We start from the raw sequence: 17,075 nt of genomic DNA, 5'->3' as shown, positions 1-17,075 counted from the left end.
AATCCCCGGGCACAGGAATCCCATTTCACAAATCCCCGGGCTTAGTGATCCCATCCCAAAAAAATCCCCGGGCACAGGGAACCCATTTCACAAATCCCCGGGCTCAGGGATCCTGCAAATCCCCGGGCTCAGGGATCCCATCCCGCAAATCCCCGGATTTAGGGATCCCATTTAACAAATCCCCGGGCTCAGGGATCCCATCCCGCAAATCCCCGGATTTAGGGATCCCATTTAACAAATCCCCGGGCACAGGGATCCCATCCCGTAAATCCCCGGGCTCAAGGATCCCATCCCGCAAATCCCTGGGCTCAGAGATCCCATTTCACAAATCCCCGGGCACAGGGATCCCATTTCTCAAATCCCCGGGCTCAGGGATCCCATCCCGTAAGTCCCCGGGCTCAAGGATCCCATCCCGCAAATCCCCGGGCTCAGGGATCCCATCCCGCAAATCCCTGGGCTCAGAGATCCCATTTCACAAATCCCCGGGCTCAGGGATCCCATCCCGCAAATCCCCGGGCTCAGAGATCCCATTTCACAAATCCCCGGGCTCAGGGATCCCATCCCGCAAATCCCCGGGCTCAGGGATCCCATCCCGCAAATCCGCGGGCACAGGGATCCCATCCCGTAAATCCGCGGGCACAGGGATCCCATTTCACAAATCCCCGGGCACAGGGATCCCATCCCGCAAATCCCCGGGCTCAGGGATCCCATCCCGCAAATCCGCGGGCACAGGGATCCCATCCTGCAGATCCCCGGGCACAGGGATCCCGTAAATCCCTTTCCCCGCCGCATCCAGCGGCAGCTCCCAGGGAACGTGTTAGTAACTAATTTATCCGGGCATGATTTACATGCTTAATTAGCTCTGCTTTTATTTGCCGTACTCACAAGGCAGAATATTTCCCCACAAATCCCAGTGCCTGGAGCCTGTTTGATCAGCGGCAGAAAGGGAAGCACTCAGCAGCACAAAGCTGAACCGCCAGAAAGTCAATACACATTAAAGGATTTGAAATGCTTTCTCCCCTCGCCCCAGCAAACAGCAGGGAAGACAAAATTCTGAGTGCAATGCTGGTTATTAATTTTTTTTCCCTTTGCTGCTCAGTCTCAAGGTCTTTTTTTTTTTTTTTTTTTTTTTTTTTTTCACTGGATGAAAAATTAGTGATGCAGAGCTTGGGATTTTTTACACTACAACTTATTTCCTCTGTATCAAAGTTTGTTAAAGGGCCGAACTGGAGATATGAAACCTCTTACTCTGCTCAGATAAATTAGGGTAAAAACTGTGCTGTGTGCAGCAGCTCCCTAAAAATAAGAATAATAAAAACTGCACCCCGAGTTGCAGAAAGCCTGTGTGGCGTTTTGGGATGAAACCTGGAGCAGTCGTGTGTGTGAGCACCATCTGTTGGCTGCATTGCTGCTTGCAGCAAGACTGGCGAGGAGCAGCTCCAGCTTTTTGGCATTTTCTGGACAAACAGCAAGGCAAGTAGCAGCAGGAATCTCCAAAATAATCCAGCAATTTGCACAAAGTCACCCATCCTCCAGAAAGGGGAGCTTGGTGTCTCTGCCTGGGCTCGCCCTCTAGAGCAGCCTGACAAAAGTTACACCTAAGGATGCTCCATCACTCCCTTTTCCTAGACAAATAACATATTTTGGCCTCAGCAGCTGAGAAAATTAATTCAGGCGAGGTTTTGGGAGCACTCAGGGTATTTGGCCACTACCCCTGTTCAGTGGTGTGAAGAACAAAAGGCTACAAATCTGCAGCAATTTACAATCTGACTTCCCAATTAAGGATTTGATGTGGGTTTATGCCTTTAAAGTGACAATATTTGTCAGGCCATTTGTTCAGCGCTTTGTCTGCATGTGCAGTTACACAGGAATTGGTTTAATTAAGGTTAATTGGTGCATAATTAGAGCTGCTGCCAGCACAAAAGAATGGCTGCAGACCAGGGGGAGAGTGGATTTCTATCCAGCTCCAGAGGACAAATGCTGTAAAGGGGACATTACAGTGGAGTGAGTGGTAAAAACCTGAAGTGCTTCAAATTGTGGCTGTAATTTTTGTAAAACCACATTCCTGACTGGCTGGCACAGAGCCCTGCCCTGCTCCATGACACATTTTTAATGTTTGTTCTAATGTTTGTGCTGATGAACCTTTGCAGCTGGTTACTCTCATTTCCCAGCACTCTGGGAAGCAAAGCTGCATGGAAAGGGTGGCAGGGAGGATGCTTTGAGAAAACTGTGATTAATTTATTGCACTATAAATTGCTGGTCTGGCACAAACCCATGGGAGCAGCACCTCAGCCTTTCTGTGATGCTCCCACCAGTGGCTGAAGGAAAACTGTGGGGAAGTTCTGCCACTGGTGCCGTGTTCTGCAGCAGTGGGATGATCAGCACAGAGAGTGTAAGACAGGAATGGATATACTGGAAAAGAGGAGAAGCCCCCACCAGACAGTAATTAATGTCAGACCATTGTGGCCCTATGCTGGACTCAGAAATTAAGGGTGGGGGTGTCCTCCATCCACAGGAGCAGCTGCTTTCTCTGAGTTACTATTTCAGCCCCTGCACCTGCTGAGGGAAATATTATCCTACCTTTGCCAAGCAAGGAATTGCAGGGATCCACCAAAAAGTCAATTGCCTCTTCTGCTCCCCTTGACCAAAGAGTTTTGACAAAAAAGTCTCCACTTTTAGTAGCCCCTGGCTAAATACTACAGACCTTGCCATCCCCAGTGCATACGGATTTCTCCCTGTTACCATGGTGAAAGGAGCAGCAGTGACTCTCCCAGCCACATCAGCATCATCTTCCCCTCTGTCCTCATGCACAGGCTCCTCAGGAGAGAGCAAAATGCTCAGCAAGACAAAATTAGGGAGAAGGAAACCCTGCTGTTGGCAGAATTCCAGCTGCCACCCTGCCCACAGCAGCTCCTGAGCTCCTTGGCACTGAGGCACAATTGCTGCTCCTGCCAGACCTGCCCCTCTGCCTGTGCAGCCCCTGTGAAGGTTCAGGGTCTCTTTGAAGAAGAAATACTTAATTCTGTAATTTTAGACCTGTGGTTGGACTCTGTTGGGCTTAACCTCTCACTGCTTTGCTTTTGGTGATGCAGCTGAGTGTTTCAACACTGAAGGCTCATTAATTAATTATTTTACTTCTCCCACAGAGCACCATGGTGCATTCAGTGGGATCCATCATCTCTAATTTAGCTGTCTGGGAATTGGGTGTCCAGTCAGATTTGCTCTGTGGTTCCTGGTAGGCACTGAGACAACTGGAGGGCAATTCTTCTTTCCTTTGCCCCAGAGGGCAGCCCTGTACCTGCTGTAGGTGGTGCAGGTCCCACCCCAGCTGCTTCATCTGTCTGACCTCATGAGTCCTGAGCCTATGGAAAGCTGTACATGGAGCAAACTTCCATATGAACCCCCTGAGGAAGATCCTGTCCAGCAAAATCTAAAGGCAAAGCCAATTCCAGACCAGTCCAAAGCAGCAGTCAGCACTTACATATAAAAAGCCAATAAATTATGAATTAAAAATGAGTGAGGGGGTTGAGAAAGAATTATATTCCTGAGTCAGGCTTGTATTATACAGGTGGCTTCAGGCTGCTAAGCTGCAGAGAACAATTCAGGAAAAGTTTCCAAGGGACAAAGCAATGAAATCATGATGCTAAAGAAATCAGGAACACAGCAAAAATATGAAAAAGTAAATATCCCTTCAGTGTGGTAGGAGTGCATTAACAACCACTGTTATGTATTTTTAACAACCACTTTTGTGTATTTAATCTTTACACTGTGATTTTCCAGATAAACCCTCTCTGTTTTAACTCTAATCCTTGTGACAGTGGAGCTGCAAAGTGTCAGGAAAAGAGCAGGAGAGGGGTGCAGGAAATGTGGTTTGGCACAGGGCATGGAGAACACCAGGCTCTGCCAGGCACACTGCTCAGCCCATCACCACAAACTGAACTGGCTGGGGCCAAGCCTGAGCCCAAAATAAGCAGAAGTCTTCTCTACCTGTAACTTAAGGCAACAAAATGCTTTGAATTTCTTTTAAACCACAAAACACCTTAACCTGAGAAAGGAAGGGCAGCTCAAGGGTTTTGCATTTGGGGGATCCTCACAGTAAGATTGCCAGCAATTCCTCTATGTTTATTATTAATTTCAGCTGTAGAGATTATCTCCATCCCTAAAGGCCAGCCCTACCCTGGAGGCTCATTAATGAGGCCATGGATCATCATCATCATCATCATTAGTGTTTTGGAAGGTAATTTGTTGACCCAGAGCATCCTCTTTAAATATTGCTGGTGTATTGGTTGTCCTGTTCATTGATTGTAGTCAATAATATACTCCCTGTGAATGTCTAAGTATAACAGCACAGAAGACTGCTCAGCTCCAATTCTTTTCTCACACAGCCTAGCTTCAGCTCAGAGTAATAATATTCTGGATATCTTCTCTGAAATAGGTTGAACAAGCCTGATTTGGGGATCAGAAACAGCTCATTATGCATTTATTATTTGCTTGTTAGAGCAGTCTTGCTGAGCTATCAATCCAGTCAGTTATGCAAGGAATTAGGTGCCCATTAGCTGCTTTTAATGTGATGAACTTTGTTTTCTCATTAATAAGTCTGTTGAAACAAAATGTACAATATATGAAAAGGTTTTATGGCTTGTATAATGAAACACATCTTAGGCCATAACTCAGGGACCAGCTAAAAGTCATTTGCCTGTTAAAAGGAAATTGTGCTTCAGATTATTCAGTCATAGCAGTGTATGTGGGAGAGGAAAAGGAAAATGGGAGCAGCAGAAAGAAACAAGTGAAAAGGGATGTTCTAAGGCACAGCTGAGTAGGTTGGTGCTGCCTCTTGGCTTCAGCCCAACACTGTGAAGAGCATTTGTTAAGTGCAGGGTCAAAAATCAAAAACAACTAAAAAAATAAAATCTCCAACCACCAAGCAATGACTGTAAGTATGGTACTGGTAATTAGACTGGTAATTAAAACAGTATTTTTAGCTACTGCTAATATTTTCCAGGATAGGATAGGATAGGATAGGATATAGGATATAGGATATAGGATATAGGATATAGGAGATAGGATAGGATAGGATAGGATAGGATAGGATAGGATAGGATAGGATAGGATAGGATAGGATAGGATAGGATAGGATAGGATAGGATAGGATAGGATAGGATAGGATAGGATAGGATAGGATAGGATAATTTGGTATTTGGGTGAAAACTCTGGCAATGGCTACTGCAGAAGGAGGTGGCAATCACCCTGCCACCAGACACTGGGTTATTTTTAGATGTGGAAGCTGATTCCTCCTCAGCACAAAAAAGAGTGTCCATGGTGCAGCAATTTTCCCTGGATTGCTCTCTAATGTGCACAGTGGGGATTTTTCTCCCCTGCACCTTGATTTTGGGGATGCTGCTTGTTGCTTAGCTACTGGATGCTGCCACAGCTGAAAAGCACTGCTTGAAGTGTTGACAAGAAGGAATTGCTTCTTCAAGGGGGGGAAAAGGGAGAGGAATTATCTCCTGGAGGCACTGCTGGTGCAAAGCAGTGGTGGGAAGGATGTGTGAATGTCGAGGTACTTCACTGTCCAAGATTTGGTTAAAAAACAAGAATAAAAAAATTTGGAGCACTGTGAAAAAAAAAAAAAAGAAAATAACAATAAACAAGACCACAAAATTGCTGCAGAAATGGAACATATTTCTCATGAAGTGAGCCCTGTTGGAGCAAGAAGAGGCCCTGTCCCTGGTGGGACCATTACCATCAGTGGTGCTGCACCAGCTCTGTACCTGTAGGCAAAGCTGTTTCTGTGCCATTTGCACTTCTTTCCACATTAATGAAGTAGCTGGGGGTTGGCATTATTTTTATTGCTAATTACATTGGTTTTATGCACTCTTGGTTTGCTTCAGTAAGCATTTAAGGAGAGAGAATTTTAATAGAACATTAAGTAATATGGAAAATTAAGCAAACAGCTTAGAGTGGTAGAAGAGGTTTTAGCTACAGTTTTGAAGGGAATTTCATTGTGTTGCTGGGTGAAATCTCCCTTCTGTGCAGATGAAAGGAGATCTGTTACTTTAGGATGGTAGCTAAGGTGCTGTCATCTGCCAGGAATGCTGAGCCCTGGAATCCCAGCTGGGTTATCCAGGATGTGGCACCAGGAGAGGCTGCAGGAAGCAATGCCAGGCAGCCAGGGCTCAGTGATGGGCTTGCTCCAGTGGTGGGAAGTGAGGATGTGCTTGAAAATCTCTGCAAAAATATGAGTTTCAGCCCCTCTGTGCTTTCCCTGCAGCATAGCCAGAGTGGGAAACTGAGACTGAACTTCAGGCTCTCAGTGTTTCTCAAAGCCAAAGCCAGAAAAGCTGTTCCAATTACTGTCTTGCAAATGCTGTATGTGGCACACACACATGCTGATACCTCCCAAATTTTTGTTTCCTGAGCTCACACACTGATTTATTCCAACTGGAATATGGATTAATACATGGCATATGGATTATATATGGATGAGCAAAAACTCTTTTGCATAAAACTTACAGTGTACAAAACTGTTTCCAAACAACACCTAAACCTTGAGGTTTTTCTGTATTTATTTACTTGTCTATGTATTGTCTGAGCTGCCTAAATGTGCTTTTAATGGTGAGCACACATTAAAGAGAAAAGCATTATCAGAGTCCCCCAGCTCCCTCTGCACACACAGTTTTGCCTCCCTGAGCTGGTTCAGGAGAGGCTGGGGTTCTGCACATGCAGAAAACCCCCACAGCCATGGCCACACACCTTTGGCTAGGGAGCTGCAGCTGGAAACATCCCCAGGTCTGTGGGTGCCTCTCTTTTGTGTTTCCCCCACCAGCCTGAGCTTAAACCTGCATTTGCTGCCCAGTGCCAGCAGTGAGATGACAGAAGCTGTCCTCTGGCTCTTGTGGGAATATCTTCACCCTACATTTAACCCCTTAAGGTCCCAGTCCTATTTCCCCAAGGGGGGAGACCCATCTTCCCAAACATGGGTGGGTTCAAGTCTGTGTTTATACACAGAGGAGGGGTCATTTGCTTTCTGGTGCATGGATGGTGCAGGAAAACCTTTTCATTGATCACAGGGGATTTTAGTGGCAGGCAGTGCTCCTGCCTGTGCAGTCAGGAGGTATTTTGCACACACAACAGCATCAGAGTCCCACTGATGCCACGGGACTGGTACTCACTGCCTTTGGTGAGCCTGGGACAGTCCTTCAGTGGCCCTGAGGGGCAGATGATTGACTGAAATACTCTATCCCATTGACTGACTGATAACTGCAGGGGAGAGCCAATGACAGGTTTCATTAATGCCTAATTAAGGCAGATAAAAGATGACTTCCCTGGGCTAATTTTCTCTCCTGAACTGGGTCACACTCTCTCAAAGTGAGGAAGGCAAAGCTGGGGTGTCAAACATCACAACTGGCTCCCCTTTCCTGCTGAGCACAATCCTGGCTGGTCCTGGGGCTGGCTCCCAAGGGATTCTGTCCTTGCAAGCAGATAAGGCAGCTGGGGCAGTGCCAGAGCATGTTTATCACACAGAACAGAGCTGAACCAGCAGCTCTGCCTGGCTGCCTGCCCACACCACTGCAGAGCAGGCAGCCTGGGCTGAGCAGCACCAAACTTGAGCTGCTGCCCAAGGCTCTTTGCCCTCCTGCTGCCAGCAGGACTGGGAAGGGAGCTGCATCCAGAGCCTGTGCTGAAGGGCAGAGCAGGGCAGAGCATCTTTAGATGGTCAGGAATTAAATAGTCCTGTCACCTCCAACAGTGCAAGCCCCTCTCACCACTGCCCACACCATTCCCTGTGCAGCTGATTCATTTGTGGTGGGATACTGACTTTACTTGGTCACAATGGTCTTAACACTGAAAATTCAAGGAAAAAGTGAAGAAAAAAAAAGGGGAAGACCTTTAAGATCACTGAGACCAAACACTAATTCAGCATGGGCAAGTCCACTACTGAGCCTTGTCCCAAGGTGCCTCATCAGCACATCTTTTAAATAACTCCAGGGAAAGTGATGCCACCACTTTTAGTGCTTGATAACCCTTTCAGTGAAGAAATTTTTCCTAAAATCCAACCTAAACCTCCCCTGGCACAACCTGAGCAGCAGGTCCTGAGAAAACACCCTGCTCCCCCAAATCAGTTCCACGTGCAGGGAAAGAGCAGAGCAAAGATTATTTGCCACAGCTTCTTTCCAAGGGTGATGTAAGAGAAAAACAGTACTAAAGATGTCTGGGGGAGAACAGTTGTTAATACACTGCAAAAAAAGGATGTCCCAGCTGGGAATGGCCACGGTGACACTGTCTCAGGGATAATGACCAGCACCAAGATGCTTCTGATGGCACAATCTTCTCAAAATACCTCATGCCTTCACCTGAAAGCTGCAGAGAATTTTATAAACAGGAGCTCCATTTCAAAACATAGATAATATCAACCCAGTTTCCAAAATGCTTATTGCTGTCAGTTGAGCAGTTTTTCATTTATTTGATTGTTGGGCTTCATTAGTGAGCCAGAAAATGCACTGGGTCCTGTTGGTGTCTTTGAGGATTCTGTGTTGTGGGTAAAAAGCTTTCTCTGACACCCCTCTCCTGTAATTTGAAGCTGGCAGTTTTATTTTCATTCTGAATCACCCATCCATGAGGCATTTTTCTGTTATTCTGCAGCTAAAGGTTGTACCAAACTGGAGGTAAAATGGAAGTTCTCTGCTGTCTGAACCAAGGAACATTTTCCTCACACACTCATGCACAAGGGGTTAAAATCACCATGGAAAGCTCCCACCAGCAGGAGCAGGGCAGGAATCATCAATCCATGTGCACCTTCTGGGCTCCAGAGGGTCTTCATGGCATGGCTGGAACCACAGATGAGGATCTGTGAAACTCACAATTCAGCAGACATTCACCTGCACACCAAACTAGGTCTCCTGTCTAAAGAAAAACAACCTAATTTGTCCAGAAGTTTCCTGAATGAAGCAAATAACCCAAAATAAAAAAGTTTAAAGTAATGAGGAGTGGGCATAGGGGATAAAGGAATAGAGGGGAAACAAAAGTAGCAAAAAAAACCAAAAGTAAAATAGGTTGTTTGAACAAAATGTCTGGCTTGAACCAAAATTAAGTGGCTTCACTCAAAATTAAGTGGCTTCACTGAAATTTTAAAAAGAAATTCAGTTTAGGTCAGTCTCTAAAGAAAATACTGCTTCAACATGAAAACTGCTGAAAGTCCAACTTAAAAATGCTAAAATGAGGGTTTTTTAAAAATTTTCCATGAGATTTTCTTTAAAACAGCTTAAAGACTTTGATGTGTGTTTCTGACTGGTGTCACTCCACTCCTTGTGTAGAAAAAGTGAGAACAGTGATCCCAGTTTGATCTCTGTCCCCAAATCCCAGCCCCACCATCCTGCAGCAGATTTCCCAGAGCTGTGTGATATCCATTTCCCACCCTCCCTGCCTGCCTCTCACATCCAGGCAGGGGCTGTGCAGACCTAGCAGCAGGACACCTAATTCTCATTTCCCTTTCAGCATTATGATGCTCAACATTTTGTGTGTGTGGCTGGAGGAGGAGGGCAGTTGTTATTTCAGCTTTCCTAAGGGTACAAAGAAATCCAACCACTGACTGGATCCCAGGGCAGCCCCTGGGAAACAAACCCTTTCCAGGTATTAGCCTTTTTCTCTGCCTGTTTGCTGAGAAGTAAACCAAAACATGAGTCATGATCCTTTTGCTTCCCTCCTACACTTTCAGCTGTTTTTCTCCAACAGTTGCCTAATTAACAGTTTCAAAGCACAACACACATCTAATACAGGCATTGTGCTGCCAGGATTACATAAGGGGTGCAAACAATGAAAATGTTACAGACCAGCCCTGTTTGCTTCAGCCACCTCAAGGCTGTGCAATGGCAATTTATATCCAAGAGAAACAGGTTTTGTTCCTCTTGAAAGGAAATAGCAAATGTCCTGCAAGGGGCAGGTTTACTGAATGGCATTAACCCTTTGAGAGTGAGGGGGTGTTCAGGAATAAAAGGGTGATACAGTTGGAGCAGAGCCCAAACCAAAAACTTCATCCTGGGAGCTGCAGATCTTAAATCCATAATTATCAGATACAATCATGAAACCATAGAAATAAAGAATAGCTTGGGTTGAAAGGGATCTTAGAGATCATCTCATTTCAGCCTCTCTGCCACAGGCAGGAACTCTACATGAATTCCACAACATGCCAGGAAGTTTTGCAAAAACCATGTCTTGAAGTTGCCAAATATTTCTGGTTTCACCCCAGCTGGCAACCACATTGTCCCCTTGCTCCCCTCACCCCCAGTGGGATGGGGTGGGAGACAGAAAAAGGCAGAACCTGTGGGCTGAGATAAAAACTGTGATTATCAAAATAAAACATTATCATAGCAGTAATAATAATAATTATAGAAGTGGAAGTAGTAGTAATAAAAGGGGGCATAACAAAAAGAGAGGAATAAAACCCAAGAGAAAAAAAAAGTGATGCTTCATCAGTGTGTTATCAACATTATTCTCTCACTAAACCCAAAACACAGCACAGCTAATGAGAAGAAAATTAACTCTACACTAGCCAAAACCAGGACACTTGATAACACTTCTGTGCAAGATAGCCACAACCAGATAACTAATTTATTTTTTTTTTTTTTTTGTGGGGGTGTGAAGTTTCCAGCCTTCTGGGGGTGGAAGCAGCAGTTGCCTGGTTCATTTTCAGTGCACAGCACATTTAAATCCCAGTTTGATACGTTCTGCACCATTGTGTCCTGCTAAAGCTGGCAGCATCTGGAACCCCAAGAAGTGCTGAACCAGCACTGCCCAGGACTGCCAGCTGGCTGATGGCATCTGCAATCCTCACAGGCTCTTCCAAATGAGAAGTTTTGCAGCAGGAAATAATCCCAAGTAGCAGCTCCCCTCCTAATCCACAGTCTGGGGTGCCCAATCCTTCTAAGCAATGTGCTAAGACACCTCAGAAATTACTATTATTATTTTTTTTAAGGAGTGTAAGCTGAACACTTTGTTGTGGATGGAGAGGGAGCTAAATGACAGCAGAGGTAAATTTTGAAATACAAGTATATTTCATTTTGATGGCAATGGAAAACTTAATTTTGGAAATCTTAAAGTAAAGCAATGCTTTGGTTTTGTGATTTCCTCAAACAAAGCATTGCAGAAATCCATCCAAAGGCTTAAGTGATTCCATTGCCCTGAAATTACAGTTGTGAGCTGGGAGAAGATAAATTCTAGTTACTCCTTGGCTGCAGGGTGCTCTTTCCTGGGAGCTGGGTTTGCTGCTGGCTCACACAGGTGGTTTGGGATAATATATCTGAACATGGGTGTGCAAACTCCAGCCAGACCAGTTTGGGATTATTGCCTCCAAATAGTTGTGGCTTGGAGCCCCATATGCTGCCACCATTTGGGTTTTGATTTCTGCCAGTCATTACTCTGATAAATCTATATAAGAAAAAGATCCTTTTACTAAAGCTGATAAGAAATTAGTCTCTCTCAATTTCAAACACAGCTGACATCAGGCATGGGTGAACAGGGCTGACAGTGGAATAAAAAGTTATTTGCCTTAACCAAACTCTCTTTCTGGGGTGAAATATAATTCACAAAGAATATGTACCAGACTGCTCCAAGTGACCATAAAACTCTAAGGCTGGCAAGCACTTGTCTGAACAGCTTATTCTCACACTGTTTCCATTGCTCTGGAACATTACATGTTCCCTGGGAGAAACTGAGGGTCCTAACCCATATGTCAGCAGCAATCATAGAGATGTAGGGCTGGCTGCCAGTTGGTAAATGCTGATGGTTTTAGAGGGTTGCTGGTTTGGCTACTTTGTAATAAAAAAATTATATATGTATATATGCAAATATATGTATTTTTTTTAAGTAGTTATATTTATAAAGAAAGGAAAATCACTCACAAAAAGTTGGGATATTGTTATTTAGGATGCTACATTTAGGAAGTATTTGCAGGAATTTTAATTGTTGAAGAAAACTAGAAAGTGTATTTTTATCCTGAAATCCACTTCTCAGTGCTGTCCCTGCCTGGCAGAAGGAGGACCTGCACAGGAAAAGAGAGTTTTCACCCACACCATTATTGCTCATTTTTGTTTTCTCCCAGGCATGGGGCAGAATAAAACCCAACATCAGCCTCAGTGAAGAGGCTCACCTTGCACCCCTGTGTTTTCTTTGCACACAGCATTTTGAAAACCAAAGGGTGGATTGCACATTCACAGCAGGGTTACTGAGCTACTCCCTGTGAATTCCTGCTCCACCTCCTCCAACTGCCCATCTCTTTTATCAGTAATAACAAGAGTGATGTTTTTTTTTTTTAATTTTATTTTTTTATTTTAATTTATATAAACTGGATTGAAAAGTTTAGGAAAGAAAGGATTTCTTTTAGAAGCTTATTGAATGCTTAAAAAAACTTTGTCAAACTGCTTGGGAGGTTTCTCCCCCCACTTTGTGTTTCTCTGCACTTATGCCTGTCTGGAAAAGTTGGTTGAGACAGGTGTTTTTTTGTTTTTTTTTTTTCCTTGAAAAAAATAATAAAAGAATAAAGGGGTTGAAATTCTACTCTTCCAATGGTTTACAAGTGCATATTTTTTCATTATATTGAAAACCAGTAAGTACAAAGCTATTTTTAATCTTTTCCAGAATAAATCCATTTCCAGAAGCTTGGCTGGCAGAAGCCAAGAAGTCAATTTGCAGCTAAAATCTTTCACTCACCCACTTCCATTCCACTTTGAGGACTGCAGGAGAAATTAAAGGTTGCCTGGTGTGTGAGCCTTTTTCCAGCCCATGGCTGAGGCTCCTTTCCCTTCCTGACTGTGCTATGTTGTCATTCAGCTGCACAGCAGGGATACAAAACTCTCCCCTTCTGAATTACTGGCATGTCAGCAACTCACTCACCACATGCTGCTTCCTGAAGGAAAAATACCCCCCAAACCCCATCAAATGAACATTTTCTTTGATATGGACAACATTCCCAAGCTCTTATTTCAGGGACAGATGAAGTCATTTGTGCAATGACCTCTGACATGAGCATTAATACCTCAGTCCTTTCTTTCTAAATGCTGGTTCACTCACTTTGCCACCAATGCTGGTGACAATATCCAAATATCTAAACATCAAAGTGAATGAGAGAGCATTTGAGCCACATAGGACTGTTTCTTCTGACTTGCCCTGGTACTCAGAAGGCTGGTGAACTTCAGCCCTCACCTGCAGATGGTTCTTCTTTGCTTAGATCTGCTTGGGAATGGCATATTCTATTTTTTTTTTTTTTTTTTAATTTAATTAGTATTAAAAAAGCAATGACTGCATCGAGCTGCTTCTGCAAACAGGTTCATATATCACCATTTCCTGAAGAACCATTATACTGCTTTTTTTGTTACTCAGAATTTTGGTTTGCAAATGAAAGATGGAAAACTAAAATCCTAAGGAAATTTTCAGAAGGGGAGCAAAAATACTTGGAAATGTTTCCCCATGAAACCTGCTGTGCAGGCACAGGCCTGAGCTTCTAATTTATTGCAGACCTCAAACCACACTGGGGTCCAAACTAAAGTCTCAAATGCTGCTGTGAGCAGCTCTTGCAGCCTGGTGTGGGGCAAGAATCCTGTGTTGAAAGGCAAGGTGCAGCTTTATGTCCTTAATCCTGCTCAGGAAGAGTGACACAACAGGTTGGGTGTAGTTTAGGACTCCTTGGCTTAGTGTTTGTCTGCTGTGTGAGGAGTGTCAATAAATATTTGTATCTTAATTGACCCTAGTTGGGGGTGCCAGAATGCTCCTCAGAATGAAAGCATCCCAAATCCAGCTGTGTGCCCAAGGCACTGATCAGGACAGACACTCAGGTGTCCAACACACCCTCAGGCTGTGACATATGGCAGGCACTGAGCTGTGACAGCACTGAGGTGTCTGGGAGGAGACACATGACAAAATTCTCTCTTGGGTGGCAGTGCAGGATGTGACCAGAAATGTGCATTCTGTCACCTTCTGCTGAAGCTGGGTGGGGCAGTGACCCTTATCTTTGTGAGAGATATCCTCTGCTAATGGGCATCTTTAAACCAGCTGGGGCAATCCTCTTTATCTTTTCCACAAACCACCCTCCCTCCAGGAAGATATCATCTGCTGCTGGCCCATTCAGTCCCACTGCATGACTGATAAAATTACATCATCCCACTGGGAGATGCTCCAGCCAGGGGAGGAGCCAAGCCTTTCCTACCCTGATAAAAACTGAGATTTTGGACACCAAGGAACCTTCTTTCCACTGGATTCCAGAGGAAAACCAGACCTTTCCACATCATCCCTGGACCTTCAGAGGAAACTGCACCTTCTCCAGGAGCACTGCTCCAGCTGAACCACATCTGCCCCTGCAGGAGGATGCAGCCACCATTGAATGGGACTGTGCCAACACCCTGACTGACTGACGGGTGTCAGCTTGATTCTGACTCTGGCAGGGTTTTGGGATTGTTCTTTGTAATGCTATATTTCTATTTTAGCTTTCCCCAGTAATTTTCTGTTATTCCTAATTCCTCTATCTTTGCCTGAGAGCCCCTTAATTTCAAAATTATAATAATTTGGAGGGAGGGGGTTTATATTTTACATTTCAAGAGAGGCTTCTGCCTTTCTTAGCAGACACCTGTCCTTCAAACCAGGACAGACCCACAGCCTCAAACAGCAATGGAGCTGTGCAGGTGGCAGTCAACACAAATTCTGCACGTTTCAGCTGCTGAGGAACCACAGCCAGGCTGTCCCACAGAGCTGGGGACAGGCCAGCTCCTCACCTGCAGCACTGCCAGGAACATCCAGGATAAAAGCAGGAGCAGCCTTTGCCAACTGCCCCATGTGAATGAACAGTGTATTAAGTTAGATTTTGTGGATTTTTTTGTGTAATAAACATGATATTAGATTTTCTCATCTAAAGGCTAGAAATCCCACGGAGTACCCAAAGCAGAAAAACCCCAATTTTGCCTTTCATTTACTGGCCAAAGTGATGTTGGATAAGATCTGAGTCTCCAAAATACAAAAGGCAAAACCCTACACAGAAAAACCTTGGCAGCCTCTGCTTGCAGCCAGGTTCTGACCTCAGCCAGCTCACCAAGCCAGGTGCCCAGCCAGCTGTGACTGGAGCTGCTGCAGAGCTTTTCCCACCAGGATTTCTAATTAAATTGGAAAGAATAAGAAGACTACTATAGCAAGAGCAGAAAATCTTGGACTTTACTGCAGTTATTACATACAAGAGATGCTAAGAACATGTTTGTGCCACTGGCTGCATGCCCTTGTGAGCTTGCCATGCTGCTGGGAGAGCTGCTGCAGCCTGTGGGGCTGAGGTTGGGATGGAAGCTGCCCAGGTCACCTGGCTGTGAAATCTCCGTGCCTCAGTTTCCCTAACAGTGGAAAAGAGGTTTATCCCATAAGGGCTGTGAAGAACCAAGCAGGAAAGGAGAAAATGTGCCCAGCTTTAAATAATACAATCAGTGCTCAAGTATTCCTGCCATGCCTGCTCAGCAATCTGGCCCTGGCTGGGCTTATCCTCAAATGATGGGAGCCTAGGGAAGCCAGGCAGCTGCTGCTGCAGCTCCTGAGGCTTTGTTTAGTCCTCATAACCAAACACAAATATTGTATTTGTGCAGTTAATCACTGCCATTTAGCATGCCAAAACACTAATTTAACTTTATATTTCAGAGGGGACCCCCCCTCTGAAAAGCTGCTGGTCCTGCCAGGCTTGCAGGGACAGCAGAGCATCACTCAGGTCAGCATTCCCATTCCCACAGAATTCCCATTCCTCACACAGAGCCTGAGCTGCCTGTGATCCCTGGGGCATGGCAGCTCTTTAAAGGCAAGGCTTTGGTGTAAAACACAGCCTGGAGGCTCTGTAGCTGTTCTGTCTGCTGCTGTGCTGGCTGAGGCTGCATGTGTGGCTCTGTCCTGGTGTGAAGGACAGGTGTCTGCCAATAAAGGCAGAAGCTTCTCTTTGAAATGGGAATGCAAACCCCCTTCCTCCAAATTATTATAATTTTGAAATTAAGGGGCTCTCAGGCAAAGATAGAAGAATTAGGAATAACAGTTCTTTACTAGGAAAATTAAAATTGAAATACAGAATTACAAAGAACAATCCCAAAACACTGCCAGAGTCAGAATCCAAGCTGACACCCGTCAGTCAGTCAGGGTGTTGGCACAGTCCCATTCAATGGTGGCTGCATCCTCCTGCAGTGGCAGATGTGGTTCAGCTGGAGCAGTGCTCCTGGAGAAGGTGCAGTTTTCCTCTGAAGCTCCAGGGATGATGTGGAAAGGTCTGGTTTTCCTCTGGAATCCAGTGGAAAGAAGGTTCCTTGGTATCCAAAATCTCAGTTTTTATCAGGGTAGGAAAGGCTTGGCTGCTCCCCTGGCTGGAGCATCTCCCAGTGGGATGATGGAATTTTATCAGTCATGCAGTGGGACTGAATGGGCCAGCAGCAGATGATATCTTCCTGGAGGGAGGGTGGTTTGTGGAAAAGATAAAGATGATTGCCCCAGCTGGTTTTAAAGATGCCCATTAGCAGATAGTATGTGCCACAAGAGAAGGGTCACTGCCCCACCCAGCTTCAGCAGATGGGGACAGAATTCACATTTCAGGCCACATCAACCCAACACAGGCTCTCTCCCTGTATTCACAGAATTCCTGTGCTCCCCACAGCCTTTCCAAATCTTGTGTGCTGCATGGAGTGTGAGTCTCTCCCAAAGGACACTCAGCTGGGATGCTGCAGGGCAAATCTGAAAGCATCCAGGGCAGTGGGCAAAGAGGAGCAAAGTGTGAGTGCAGAGGAATCCTAAGGGATGTCTGGATTCCAAGAGAGAGCAATTCAGGCTGCCCAGGACATGCACCACCTCTGAGGGACAGAGAATATTGGCAATGTTACAGCAGCAAACCAGGCTCATGGTGACACCTCTGTGGTGGCAAATCTGCCCAGATCAGGCTCCATCCATCCATCCATCCATCCATCCATCCATCCATCCATCCATCCATCCAGCCATCCATCCCCTGCCTCTGGATCCCAAACTCCAGCCCCACCCAGATGGTTTTACCATGCTGCTGCTGTGATCCACTGAAATGCTGAATT

Source organism: Oenanthe melanoleuca, chromosome 3 (assembly GCF_029582105.1).
Source record: "Oenanthe melanoleuca isolate GR-GAL-2019-014 chromosome 3, OMel1.0, whole genome shotgun sequence".
NCBI classification, from domain to species: Eukaryota; Metazoa; Chordata; class Aves; order Passeriformes; family Muscicapidae; genus Oenanthe; species Oenanthe melanoleuca.
The sequence above is the reverse complement of the archived record's forward strand: the minus strand, read 5'-3'. Positions refer to the sequence as shown.